This window comes from Schistocerca piceifrons, chromosome 2 (assembly GCF_021461385.2).
Source record: "Schistocerca piceifrons isolate TAMUIC-IGC-003096 chromosome 2, iqSchPice1.1, whole genome shotgun sequence".
In the NCBI taxonomy this organism is placed as follows: domain Eukaryota; kingdom Metazoa; phylum Arthropoda; class Insecta; order Orthoptera; family Acrididae; genus Schistocerca; species Schistocerca piceifrons.
Window position 1 is genome coordinate 375,116,718 of NC_060139.1, and position 15,112 is coordinate 375,131,829.

At 46.0% G+C, this 15,112-nt stretch overlaps 1 pseudogene; it reads right to left on the reverse strand.

Moving 5' to 3' along the window:
- Positions 1 to 15,112, reverse strand: part of LOC124775409 — a 362,017-nt pseudogene that overhangs the window by 225,177 nt on the left and 121,728 nt on the right.

Below are 15,112 nucleotides of genomic sequence, written 5' to 3' on the forward strand. Positions count from 1 at the left end.
AAGACCAATCTTCACATTGGTTGTAGTCAGCCTTTGTCATGATTTAATTTTATTGATACAAACAAATACAATTGTTAAGTTGATATCAAGTTTTGTTCAAAGTACCTGTAATTTAACCACGAATTAAAACTTTAACTACAGTATGAGTTAATTTTAGGGAGCACTGTGGAGTGAAAGAAGATGTAGTTTCAAGCAACGAGAAAGGTATGTTGAGATGGTTTGGACACATAGAGAGAATGAACGAAAGGGGACAGACGAAACAAGCAAACAAAACAAGTGTGGACGAGAGAGAACCTCAATCAGATTGACGGGGCTCCTTGAGAAGCTTTATATTAGGTTGGTGCATAATATCGTAGCGTTTTTGATTTGCATGTTGGTATTCCGTTTGCCATGGGTTTATTTATCGACTACCGTTTTTTATTTGTAGTTCATTGTTGCTATTTAAGTTCACTTACTGTCATTTGGAATTAACATATTGTCATTTGGAGATAGTGACTGGAGCTTTGGACACTAGAAAATGGAGTGCCAAATAGAGAATTTGGAACATTTCCGACGTATTATCTGTTTGAGTTTCACAGAGGGGTGACAGCAAGGGAGGCAGCCAGAAACGTTTGCTTCGTGTATGGGGACAATGCCATTGGACAGAGTACGGAAAGAAAATGATTTTCTCGTTTTAAGGAGGATCGTTCTGACGTTAGTGACTTTCCACGTTCGAGAAGACCTTCGGGGTTGATGCAGATCGTTTAAACACACTAATTCATAATAATCCACATCAGTGTAGCCGAGAACTGGCAAATGTGATGAACTGCGATCATTCCACCATCATGCGACATTTGCAGGCAATGGGAAAGGGTCAGAAATCGGGCGTATGGGTACCGCATGCTCTAGCATACAAACCTCCGGATATAAGACACTCAGATCGGTACGAAATGATTTATGTCGATAGAGTACGAACCAAAACACCGATATAGTTCGTGCTGTATGCTATCGTCGAGTGGGGCATGCGTAAGCGGTAATTAAAAGTATCGCCATAGCTACGGAGCACAGGAAAAGCGTATCTATAAGTTATCTTTCTGTATATCTTGCGTGGGTGAGAAGGTAGAGCGTTTGGTCATCGTACCAAAGATCCGGCATTCTAGCCCCACTGATGGCATTTTTTTTTACCTGTTTAAGCGTGAAACTGTAGTGTGAGAGAGCACTTTCCTGACATGTAAAAGTACTTTTCGGAGTTTGGAGCAATGTTCTTTTGGCAGTCTGCCATCGCTACTTTATTCGAACGTTACGTGCTTATTATTGATCTTATTATTTTGTATATTATTAATTATTATTATTACTGTTACTTCCGCATGTGTGATGCAATGGTTTCTTTATTTTTCTGCTCTGATAGTATATTCCGTCCAACTACAAATGTTCTCCATAGGTTTACTACTGTCGAAGAAACGGAGTGAAAGCGGACTGCCAAGAGAACATTACTGTAAATTCCAAACAGCCCTTTTACATGTCATAAACACTTTGTTTCGCGTAACACTTTCACGCATAGTACATTAAAAAAATTTTGTCAGTGAGATTTGAATCACGGTCCGCTTGTATGAGGATCTACCGCTCTACCAACTTCCCCACGGATGCAACACTTATTAGACGCTCACAGTGATGCTTTTGGTGTGCTCCGTAGTTCGAGTGTTACTTTTAATGAACGTTTACGTCCGTTCTGCTTAACGACAGCGCATATTACGAACTAAATCGGAATTTTTGATGACGCTCTTATCGACGTATAACTTTTGATATAGATCTGAGTGTCTGACATCTGGAGTTTTGGGTGTAAGCCAAAACCACAAAAATGAGAGGATGGCCCTAAGTGTATCTCTGCTTGCTCGTCATCGATTGGTTCGTGAACAACTCCGACCATTCCTATCCTGTATCGTTGCAGTTGACAAGAAATGGCGTCTTTGTGCCAACATAAGGAAAAGAAAGGAATGGTTGAGCCCAAACAAAGGAGTAACTCTCTGTACAAAGAACTGCGCGCATCCAAAAAAGAAATTGTTATATATATGACCGAACAGCGACGGTGTGATGTTCTACGAATTGCTTCACTGCTGACATTTATTGTCAACAACTGAGACGACTTGCGGACGCAGTCCAAGAACAGTGACCAGGAAGAATTCGTAAAGAGACACTACTCCACTATAACGCCCATCTGCATTCTGCACACTCTCTGTTCAACAACCTTCAAAGAACTTACTGTCCGGATGAAAATGTGCTCCGAACACGGGTCGACGGGTTCTTCGCCTCAAAACCACGTGATTTGTGCAGTCGTGAAATGGAAAATTTACTCCAGTGTTGGCAGATGGTTGTAAATAGTGAGGCAGAATACATAGTAGATGACTAAGGTTTCTGTTACGTGTAGCTCTCGAACTTACGGAAAAACGCCACGAACATATGCACCAACCCAATAGCATTCGAGGGAAACCTTAAAGTAGGACGCGTGCTCATTTGATCTCAGACACGAAGTTCCGTCAGCCAGTCTGTGTAGTGGGGTCTGTGGCATTGTAACACGTGCTCGGGCTCAGCAAGCTACTGGCGCAGCGGCTCAGGCGCTTACCCTTGCGGCAGCAGCGAGCGAAGAAGGCGGTCTGGTGGCAGTAGCTGCCAGAGGGGCAGTCCTGGCGCGCGGGCCCGCTGCCGCAGTCGTACTCCCTGCCCGTCTCCTCGTCCACCAGCGGCGGCTCCCCGTTGCACGGCTTCACCTCCATCCCTGCAAGCAGGCCGCCGTCACACGGCTGGCGAACAAGGCTCTGCACCAGCCACTTCTTCCCCTACAGAGTCTCCTGACAAGGGACACTCCTCATCGCACCCCCCGCAGATTTAGTGGTAAAATGGCCCAGTGGATAGACCGTCGAAAACTGAACACAGATCAAGCTTGAAAACAGGAAGAAGGCGTGCTGAACTGTGGAAAAAAAAGCAAAATAGGTCAGTGAACGGTCCAAGGACAGGAAGTGCAATATACAGGGTGAAAAGTATTTAAGCCGACAAACTATGGGAGGTTGTAGGGGACATCAAAACAAATATTTTTCCCTAATGCCATTTTTTCCTATGAGAAGTATTTAAACCGGTAGAGGAAGATTTCTCTGGCGGCAAATTAATTAAACCAAGAAACACTTTTCTATTTTTTTTATGACCAAGAGACAACACATTAACACAACCCAATTTCAATTACAGTAGATTTTCAAAAATGCCTCCATTGACACGTAAACAAAGGTTACATCGTCGGATCATGTTCTGTCTCACACGGGCAAAAACCCCAGGAGTATCCTGAATTGTTCCTGCTGCTGCTACTATCCGGGCAACCAGATCCTCTTCTGATGCAACAAGAGTTGCGTAAACAAGGTTGCGCATCTCTCCCTGCACAAAAAAGTCCTGACGGGACATATCTGCGGATCGAGCAGGCCATGGAACAGGACCACCTCTGCCAATCCAAGTTGCTGGGAACCGTCGGTCCAGGAATCGACGCACACGACGACTGAAATGTGCCGGCGCCCCGTCATGTTGGAACCACATGCTTTGTCTTGTAGGGAACGGGACGTCTTCCAGCAATTCTGGCAATGCTCTGAGTGGATAATCAACTGGTTCCAGGTTGTGGACACGCTGTAAGTGAAATGGACGTAACAACTGCTCTCGAAAGACTGTTCTTACATTCGTCTGATTCGTCCCCACGTTACGTGCAATTGCACGAGTGCTGATTGAAGGATCCCGCTCCACATGCTGTAAGACAGCTTCCTGAAATTGCAGCGTTCTTACCGTGTGGCGGCGTCCCTGTCCAGGTAAACTGCTAAATGACCTGGTCTCACGCGCTCCATTAGTAAACAGAGACAATGCACTACTACACTGGTGGACAGCAGTTGCCTACAACTGAAGAGCGTAATACGCCCTCTAACTACTGAAGATCTTAATACGGCCTTCAACAACTGAAGAGCGTAATACAGCCTCCACCGGTTTAAATAATCCTCATAGGTAAAAATGACATTAGGGAAAAATATTTGTTTTGATGTCCCCCTACAACCTCCCAGAGTTTGTCGGTTTAAATACTTTTCACGCTGTAGAGCAGCCTCAAAGAGGAGTGGCTTAGCGGCTAAGACGCTAAGTGGTTACGGTGTAGGACTGCCAAGTGGGCGAGCTGCGTTAAACCTACCTTGAGCCAATTTTTATTTTGTTTCTGACTCTGGCAACTACTCTGTTAGCAGCCGAAAGGAGGTGGTTTTCGAAAGTGAACAGCACACGTTTGATGACAAGGCGACAAGTCATCCGAATCCTCCACCGGGAAACACGTCTGGTGTGTCATATGCGGCATTAGTAACAGTACGTGTGCCATATGATAGGAATCTCTTATCGACGTACCTAATTTATACACTTGGTAGGTGAGTGAGATATGCCTCCTTGCCCGATGTAGGTGTTCGTATGAATTTGAATGTGATCACTCCCAAGGAAATGATGAAAACATAAGAGTTTGTCACATAAGCTGCAACAAAAGAACGCAACAGTTTCACACACAGTTTCTCTGTGCTATGTCACAACACCTGTTTTAACGTTTTTGAAGTTGCGTTCCGTTTTGGATGTTTTGACACTTGAATTCCTTTGTTGTAACATAGTTCACACCCGTTTATTTGTTGTTTCCATTTCTGTGAGATGCTTTTGTGGTATCTCGCCTGCTCTCACTATTCATCACATTTACTTGCGACGATAACGTATTCTTACCACGTGACTCATACTCTATAACCAATGTACTAAACGACAACTGCTAAGACTACACAAAGAGAACAAACATTTCAGTGACAGTATTTACACGTTCCACGGATCGCAGCTACGATTTCGCGCTGTGATGAGGAATGAGTCAGTTGTACAATTCTAGGACTCTTTCTCAGTGTAGAATATGGCAATATTGTGACCATTTACATGATTACCCTCTACGTTAATCTTAAACTACTTTTATTTTTTCGAGTAGTGTAATTACAGTTTTCTTGCGTACTTTGTTTATTCATATGGACTACATCATAAAATATATATGGTTCAAATGGCTCTGAGCACTATGGGACTTAACATCTGTGGTCATCAGTCCCCTAGAACTTAGAACTACTTAAACCTAACTAACCCAAGGACATCACACACATCCATGCCCGAGGCAGGATTAGAACCTGCGACCGTAGCGGTCACGCAGTTCCGGACTGAAGCGCGTAGAACCGCACGGCCACACCGGCCGGCCATATAAAATATATAGCAACTGGAAAAAAGCCAAGGACACAATTTAAAATGCACGATAGGTATGTTTGTATAAAAATATACTAGTCAAATACAGAAATAAATAGTAAAAATATAAGATATACCATATTTCGCTCATCCAGAATTCGATGTAAGCTGCAGCCGTCCCGGTATGATTCAGGAGACCCTGTTGAGTACACTCCATTCCATCTTTTTTTTTTTGGTCATCAGTCTACTGACTGGTTTGATGCGGCCCGCCACGAATTCCTTTCCTGTGCTAACCTCTTCATCTCAGAGTAGCACTTGCAACCTACGTCCTCAATTATTTGCTTGACGTATTCCAATCTCTGTCTTCCTCTACAGTTTTTGCCCTCTACAGCTCCCTCTAGTACCATAGAAGTCATTCCCTCATGTCTTAGCAGATGTCCTATCATCCTGTCCCTTCTCCTAATCAGTGTTTTCCACATATTCCTTTCCTCTCCGATTCTGCATAGAACCTCCTCATTCCTTACCTTATCAGTCCACCTAATTTTCAACATTCGTCTATAGCACCACATCTCAAATGCTTCGATTCTATTCTGTTCCGGTTTTCCAACAGTCCATGTTTCACTACCATACAATGCTGTACTCCAGACGTATATCCTCAGAAATTTCTTCCTCAAATTAAGGCCGGTATTTGATATTAGTAGACTTCTCTTGGCCAGAAACGCCTTTTTTGCCATAGCGAGTCTGCTTTTGATGTCCTCCTTGCTCCGTCCGTCATTGCCTAGGTAGCAGAATTCCTTAACTTCATTGACTTCGTGACCATCAATCCTGATGTTACGTTTATCGCTGTTCTCATTTCTACTACTTCTCATTACCTTCGTCTTTCTTCGATTTACTCTCAAACCATACTGTGTACTCATTAGACTGTTCATTCCGTTCAGCAGATCATTTAATTCTTCTTCACTTTCACTCAGGATAGCAATGTCATCAGCGAATCGTATCATTGATATCCTTTCTCCTTGTATTTTAATTCCACTCCTGAACCTTTCTTTTATTTCCATCATTGCTTCCTCGATGTACAGATTGAAGAGTAGGGGCGAAAGGCTACAGCCTTGTCTTACACCCTTCTTAATACGAGCACTTCTTTCTTGATCGTCCACTCTTATTATTCCCTCTTGGTTGTTGTACATATTGTATATGACCTGTCTCTCCCTATAGCTTACCCCTACTTTTTTCAGACTCTCGAACAGCAGCACCATTTTATATTGTCGAACGCTTTTTCCAGGTCGACAAATCCTATGAAAGTGTCTTGATTTTTCTTTAGCCTTGCTTCCATTATTAGCCGTAACGTCAGAATTGCCTCTCTCGTCCCTTTGCTTTTCCTAAAGCCAAACTGATCATCACCTAGCGCATTCTCAATTTTCTTTTCCATTCTTCTGTACAACATTCTTGTAAGCAGCTTCGATGCATGAGCTGTTAAGCTGATTGTGCGATAATTCTCGCACTTGTCAGCTCTTGCCGTCTTCGGAATTGTGTGGATGATGCTTTTCCGAAAGTCCGATGGTATGTCGCCAGACTCATATATTCTACACACCAACGTGAATAGTCGTTTTGTTGCCACTTCTCCCAATGATTTTAGAAATTCTGATGGAATGTTATCTATCCCTTCTGCCTTATTTGACCGTAAGTCCTCCAAAGCTCTTTTAAATTCCGATTCTAATACTGGATCCCCTATCTCTTCTAAATCGACTCCTGTTTCTTCTTCTATCACATCAGACAAATCGTCACCCTCATAGAGGCTTTCAATGTATTCTTTCCACCTATCTGCCCTCTCCTCTGCATTTAACAGTGGAATTCCCGTTGCACTCTTAATGTTACCACCGTTGCTTTTAATGTCACCAAAGGTTGTTTTGACTTTCCTGTATGCTGAGTCTGTCCTTCCGACAATCATATCTTTTTCGATGTCTTCACATTTTTCCTGCAGCCATTTCGTCTTAGCTTCCCTGCACTTCCTATTTATTTCATTCCTCAGCGACTTGTATTTCTGTATTCCTGATTTTCCCGGAACATGTTTGTACTTCCTCCTTTCATCAATCAACTGAAGTATTTCTTCTGTTACCCATGGTTTCTTCGCAGCTACCTTCTTTGTACCTATGTTTTCCTTCCCAACTTCTGTGATGGCCCTTTTTAGAGATGTCCATTCCTCTTCAACTGCACTGCCTACTGCGCTATTCCTTATTGCTGTATCTATAGCGTTAGAGAACTTCAAACGTATCTCGTCATTCCTTAGTACTTCCGTATCCCACTTCTTTGCGTATTGATTCTTCCTGACTAATGTCTTGAACTTCAGCCTACTCTTCATCACTACTATATTGTGATCTGAGTCTATATCTGCTCCTGGGTACGCCTTACAATCCAGTATCTGATTTCGGAATCTCTGTCTGACCATTATGTAATCTAATTGAAATCTTCCCGTATCTCCCGGCCTTTTCCAAGTATACCTCCTCCTCTTGTGATTCTTGAACAGGGTATTCGCTTTTCCTAGCTGAAACTTGTTACAGAACTCAATTAGTCTTTCTCCTCTTTCATTCCTTGTCCCAAGCCCATATTCTCCTGTAACCTTTTCTTCTACTCCTTCCCCTACAACTGCATTCCAGTCGCCCATGACTACTAGATTTTCGTCCCCCTTTACATACTGCATTACCCTTTCAATATCCTCATACACTTTCTCCATCTGTTCATCTTCAGCTTGCGACGTCGGCATGTATACCTGAACGATCGTTGTCGATGTTGGTCTGCTGTCGATTCTGATTAGAACAACGCGGTCACTGAACTGTTCACAGTAACACATCCTCAGCCCTACCTTCCTATTCATAACGAATCCTACACGTGTTATACCATTTTCTGCAGCTGTTGATATTACCCGATACTCATCTGACCAGAAATCCTTGTCTTCCTTCCACTTCACTTCACTGACCCCTACTATATCTAGATTGAGCCTTTGCATTTCCCTTTTCAGATTTTCTAGTTTCCCTACCACGTTCAAGCTTCTGACATTCCACGCCCCGACTCGTAGAACGTTATCCTTTCGTTGATTACTCAATCTTTTTCTCAAGGTAACCTCCCCCTTGGCAGTCCCCTCCCGGAGATCCGAATGGGGGACTATTCCGGAATCTTTTGCCAATGGAGAGATCATCATGACACTTCTTCAATTACAGGCCACATGTCCTGTGGATACACGTTACGTGTCTTTAATGCAGTGGTTTCCATTGCCTTCTGCATCCTCATGTCGTTGATCATTGCTGATTCTTCCGCCTTTAGGGGCAATTTCCCATCCCTAGGACAAGAGAGTGCCCTGAACCTCTATCCGCTCCTCCGCCCTCTTTGACAAGGCCGTTGGCAGAATGAGGCTGACTTCTTATGCCGGAAGTCTTCGGCCGATAATGTTGATTATTTATCAAAATTTAGGCAGTGGCTGGGATCGAACCCGGGATCGAAGCCGTTTTGATTATGAATCAGAGACGCTACCCCTTTTTTTTTTATACCCCTTTTTTTGTTTTTTTTTATTTATTTTTTTATTTCTTTTTTTTTTGTTTTTTTTTTTTTGAAAACCTATTATGATTATAATGAAAAGACAAAGAACTAGAAATTTCAAAAAATTACATTCAAACGAATGAAATTCATGAAGTAATACACTCAGACATTGTTTTTAAATAAACAAAATATTAAGAACCGAACAAGGTTTGAACTCAAAACTTTCCGCATAGCAGTCAAACATCTTAACCATTTTTTTTTTCTCATTCCCCTTTTTTTTTATTTTTATTTCTTTTTATTTTTTTTATTTTTATTTTTTTTTATCCCCTTGTTGAACCACTTTCTTCCCTTAAGAAGCCCCTTAGGAAAATGGAACTAAAAAAATAAATAAATAAAAAAATAAAACAACCTAAGTGCCACCGCCACTTGTCATCCTATAACAAAAAAATTTGATCCACTTCAGGCGCTAGCTCCTGAGTAAACCCACCCCAGAGAGCTGCCTATAGACCAGGGGAAGTATGGGAATCAAGGTTAGGGCTATCCGTTGCCACTTTTTTTTTATATGATTACATTTAGGGAGCGTGTACAAATGAGAATTCTAGTAACTTAGTGTTACAAGTAAGTGTTACAACAACAAAGGTGGCATAAAAGAGTAATCAAAAAAATAAAATATAAACCACTGTTGTAATTCTAACTAAAAGGTTCTTCAATAATGTAACTGGTTCCACTTGGAGCCTTGGCATCGTTATCTGAAATCTCCAATAGCGCCTTTGAAGGGCATCTGCAACGGAGGCATTCTGCTTCGCTAGTGCCTCTAGGAAAACAGTATCCTTGCAGCAGCTTGTCTCTTCCTTTGGTCATGGCTGGCAAGGCAGAGCCGTTAGTGTGATGCGGCACAGCACATTAACCACAGCCTGGCACTCCCCAGCTGAGTGGGGGGTTAACGAAAACGCTGCGTAAATAATTTGCGAAGAGCGTACGGTATTTCGGTGTGCGTTCGAGGGCGTTGTGAGCATTTTGTAGGAACCACCAGTAATCAAGCTGCTCTTTCTCTCCGTCGCTAAAGATGTAGGCGACGGTAAGTCCTTTGAACCATGTAAGCGCATGATATTTTGCAGCCGGAAAGTAAGTTTCATCGGGACAGAGTAGGGTCTGCGGGTCAATCATATCAGGTGTGACCCGGAGGTAACAAGCCAATATCTTCTGTGTTAGTCGCCAAACTCCGGACGATGATGCGCAAGTAAAACGATGTTCATCGGTATCCAAAAGGTGACAATCTGGGCAATAAGGGGAGTCTGCCAGTCCAATAGTGTGAAGTCGCTGGCGTGTGGCATATTTTTTGTTGGCGATCTGATACCACTTCGAACGCACCGTGGATGACAGAAAGTGGTGGTGTATCGTTTTCCACACTCTTGGCCAGTGAACCGTAGGGTACTTGTTTTCCACCACGTTATGGTGAACAGCCCGCAGAAGGTTGGTATAAAAATCTTTCGCCTTTGGTGGACGTGTGGCGGAGAGGTTCAAGCTGACATAGCTGTAATCAAGAATGAAGGTCGACACATGGGAGAGCTGTGGTGCGACGTGCGCAACCGACACCGGCGGGACGTTAGAGGCTGGCATCAGAACCTGCAGTAAACGACCCGTGAGAGAGGCATATTGACTTTTCCATCGTTTCCTCATGTTGCTCATGTAAAGAGCAGCTGCTCTCGCCCTGACGTTGACCAATCCCAGCCCTCCTTTGTGCACTGGGAGGGTAAGAGTGTCGTATCGTACTTTAAAGATATGACCTGCGGAAACGTAGTAACTGAAGGCCGCCTGAAGCCGGCGACCTATCTGCAGCGGTAGTGGGAGGACCTGTGCCACGTGGTTGAGTTTTGATGCCACGTAGAGGTTCAGGTATTCAACACGTTGTAGCAGATTCAAGTCCCGGAGTAGGTTCTGTCGCACCATTGCGCGTATGATCTGTAATAACCGTCGGTAGTTTGCTGCAGCTGTTTTACGTACATCTTTCTTGAACGTGATTCCCAAATATCGCAGATCAGAAACTGGTGGGAGGGGAGCGAGGGCTTCCGGTCCGAGACCACGCCCAATGTCCAACGCCGCCGACTTGTTGATGTTCAGAAGACTGCCTGCGGCCTGTCCGTATCGCTCAATCCAGGTTAGTACGCTTTGAACTTCGTCATTGGAACGAACCAGCAGTAGCAGGTCGTCAGCGTATGTCCTATAGCGAAAGGTGACGTCCCGCAGCGTGATACCAGATAGGCGGTGGTTAAGGCCCCCAAGGAGTGGCTCGAGTGCGATTGCATAAAGGTAGGTAGAAAGGGGACAACCCTGTCGTAGAGACCTCTTAATGGGTACTGGTCCTGCCGTCCTTCCATTGACCTGAACGTGTGAGATGGCTGCGGTCCAAAGACGCCGTAGGGTGTCGATGAGGCCCGGGGGGAATCCCATACAGTCCATCACTCGTAGGAGGAAGTTGTGGTGCACTCTATCAAAGGCGCGGTGGAAATCGACGGAGACGATCGCCGCTCTCAGACGGCACGCGGAAGCGATCGCTATTAAGTCCCTGCAGTCACCGGTGTCCATGTGTATATTGGCTTCTCCCCCCTGCGACGTCTGTTCTGGAGCGAGGATCATCGGCAAAGTCGTCTTAATACGGCTCACCATAATCCTGGTGAAAATCTTGTAATCGGCGTTCAACATTGTAAGCGGCCGATAGTCGTTAATCGATACCCCTCCACCTGGCTTGTGTACTGGTATGAGGAGACCTTCTACAAACGCTGGCGGCACAACACAGTCTGGAGACATAAGTTCGCGGAACATTATAACCCAGCGAGGCATCATGATGTCACGGAAAGTCCGGTAGAATTCGATGGGCAATCCATCAGGTCCAGGAGATTTATTGGCCGCACCTTTGTCCACGGCGTCTTCGACTTCTTCGAGTGAGATTTCCTCTGTTAGTGCATTCACGGTAGCCTCGTCGATAGTACGGGTTATCTGCTGTAACACTTCAGTAGTGGCCTCGTCAATGACGGTTCTTTCCTTGTAAAGATGACGAAAATGATCCTCCACCGCCTTTACTATGGTTGCTTGGGTCGTACATAAGCGACCGTCGTGTGTCCTGAGTTGTGTGATTAAATGTTGACGTTGTCGACGCTTATCCGCCACAACGTGGTGCATAGTGGGTTCCTCTGCAACCGTTCGGTCGTGCCGTCGCGAGCGGACTACTGCACCTTCTAGTCGACGCTTCGTCAATGATAGTATGTGAGCCTTGATTCTGCTTTGGTCATGTTGTCTCTCCGGGGAAGGGGGTAAGGCGTCGAGGTCCCTGAGTGCCGCGTAGTAAAAATCGAGGGTCTGTCGATGCCACGCAGTCACGTCCTTGCCATAACGCATAAGTGTCCTACGGATTGCTGGTTTGGCACAGAGGAGCCACCACTCCAGGGTCGAGGTGTATCGTGGGTGGCGGCGTTCACAGTCAGTCCACGTTGCTGCAACTTGCCGACGGCAGTCCAGATCCTGGAGATGAGTTATGTTGAGCTTCCAAAAGCCATTGCTGCGCCAGACTTGTTGGGGGCGTAGGTGTATAGTGCAGATATAGGCACTGTGATCGGAATAGGCTTGAGGCCATAATTCGGCGTCCACCACACCGTGTGTGAGATCTTGTGACACATATATGCGGTCAAGTCGGCTGGCCGAATGACTGGCAAGATGAGTGTGGCCAGAGCGGTTACCGTGGACTTTTTCCCACGTGTCGCACAAGTGAAGTTCTTGGATCATCGCACCCAGTTCCGGACAAGGCATGTAATGTGGGATTTGGTCCTTGGGGTGAAGTACGCAATTAAAATCGCCGGCGAAGACGCTGTGCTCGTATCGTCCAAGGAAAAGGGGAGCGACATCTGTGGAGTAGAATCTGGCGCGGTCGTGACGTCTTGTGGTACCCGACGGCGCGTAAACATTAATGAATCGGGTGTTGAGTGCCGTAAATGCTATTCCTCTCGCGGAGGGAAGAAACGTGACGTCGGTAACTTCAATACCTTCACGCACTAATATTGCCACTCCGGTGTCTGCAGGGCTTCCGGGCGTCACATGTGTGGCGTAACCGTAAAAGTGCGGGAGTGCAGTCGTTTTCACTTCTTGTAGGAAAGCAAAGTCAACTCCCATGGCTCGTATGGTTTCTATCAAAAGTTGGATCTTGACAGGAGAACTGATCATGTTGATATTCATTGTCGCCAGGCGGTAAGCCTGGCAACGCGTTGTTTGGGCGAGGTTATCCATGTTGAAGTTGGAGAGAAGCGAACATCGGAAGTGATGTCACCCCCCGCCAAACGCGGTCCTCCTTGTGCTGCTTATGCTGCATGATCCGGCGGCGCCTCAGCTGGCCGCGGGTCGGGATCTTGTGTCTCGACGTCCTCGGCCCACGAAGCGGGCGCGGATGTCTGTTCATGTTCCATAGCCTCGGAATGTTTGGTAGTAAGGGACCGGGCGACTTCGCTGCCTGCACTGGTACCTTCCCGCTGCTCACTGTTTCTGTCAATGGGCTGATGTTCGAAAGCTGCATGTTTTTCTGTCTGTTCTGCAAGGTTGGAGTCAGTGGAAACAGCCTCAGCTTCGCGGCTGGCTTCTTGAGTGGTTAGTTGTTCTTCCCCGGCCGAATGCGAACCGCTATGTTCCGACACGGTCCGACGACGGCGCTTTCGGCGTTTCGGTGATCGCTGTTTCCGTACATGGCCTTCATTGTCAGAAGACGGCACTGACTCACGCTCCGCCGGAACAAACGCTTCGGTCGGTACAATAAGGGAATCAATTGCCATCTTGCCGGCGTCAATGTCTGTCGCGTTCGGTAGCTCCAGAGTCGTAGTACTATTTTCCACCACTGGCCAGGTCGGCGGATCATCCAGGTTTTTGTCCGTGGAAAGTGATTCTTGTACCGCTGAAGCGGTCGGCCGTGTCTGTTGTGTGGAGAACGTCGTGAGCGCCGCCGCGTAAGTCACGGGTAGAACAGTCTTCGCCGCTGGTGGCGCAACGTCCGTCGGTGGGAGTTGTGTGATCCGACGCTGGAGGCACTCGGAACGAAGGTGTCCTTCTTTGCCGCATCCGGAACACGTCTTCGGCTGGCCGTCATAAATAACTATGGCCCGGCATCCTCCTATCTGTAGATAGGATGGCACGTGTCGTTGGAGATCTATGCGCACTTGGCGTACTCCATTGAGTACTGGATACGTCTTAAACTGGGTCCATTTTTCAGCCACGTGTTCGTGTACCGTGCCGTAGGGGCGGAGCGCCGCTACAACTTCTGCCGCCGGGAGTTCAAATGGAAGTTCGAATATGCGGATAGTCCGCAGTCCCATTGCGGCATGGCCGACCTCGACGTTGCCAACATTGCCATCTGCGTGGCAGAAGCGGAGTTCTTGTTTCATCTCACGAAGTACCTTGTCGCATGTAATTTCGTTTATGAGCTTTACATAGACCGTGCTACTGACGATCGGAAAGTGAATGCCGACAATGTCGGCAGCCGGGATCTTGGCTTCCTCTTTTAAAAAGCGTTCGACTTCGAGCGCCTTTGGTCGGGTAAAGTCGTTCCGAAATGTGAATTTCAAGGTTGATCTTCTGTATTGGTTTGCCATGGTCTTGTAGCGCTACGGCGTCACGTTAGTGTCGGCCGAAAAAAGTAAACAAGGCGCGCGGGCTCTCTCTGACAGCGGAGAGCACACACCGCACGTCTGCTTCGCTCGGCTGCGAGAGCCGCACACCCCTAGACCACGGGTATATACTTCCATCTTCTAATGGACATTTTAGAAGGTGTTCCATTACCTCTTCATTATGTACTTAACCATGTTCATTTTCTCCCTCCCTCCCTTCTTCTCCCTCTCTTCTTCTCCCTTCTTCTCCCTCCCTCCCTCTCTCTTTCTCTTTCTCTCTTTCTCTCTCTCTCTCTCTCTCTCTCTCTCTCTCTCTCTGTCTCTGTCTCTCTCTCCCTCTCTATCTTCCGTAAAGACATCCATGCATTATCTTATAACATAGTCAAAAAGTCTAGTATGGAATAGAAGAAGTTGTCAACGAGGCATGACTTCAGTTTCTGTTTCAAGTTAATCTTATAATCTGTTCAAAAATGTTCAAATGTGTGTGAAATCTCATGGGACTTAACTGCTAAGGTCATCAGTCCCTAAGCTTACACACTATTTAACCTAAATTATCCTAAGGACAAACCCACACACCCATGCCCAAGGGAGGACTCAAACCTCCACCGGGACCAGCCGCACAGTCCATGACTGCAGCGCCTCAGACCGCTCGGCTAATCCCGCGCGGCTATAATCTGTTACATTTGTGTGTAAGACATGGA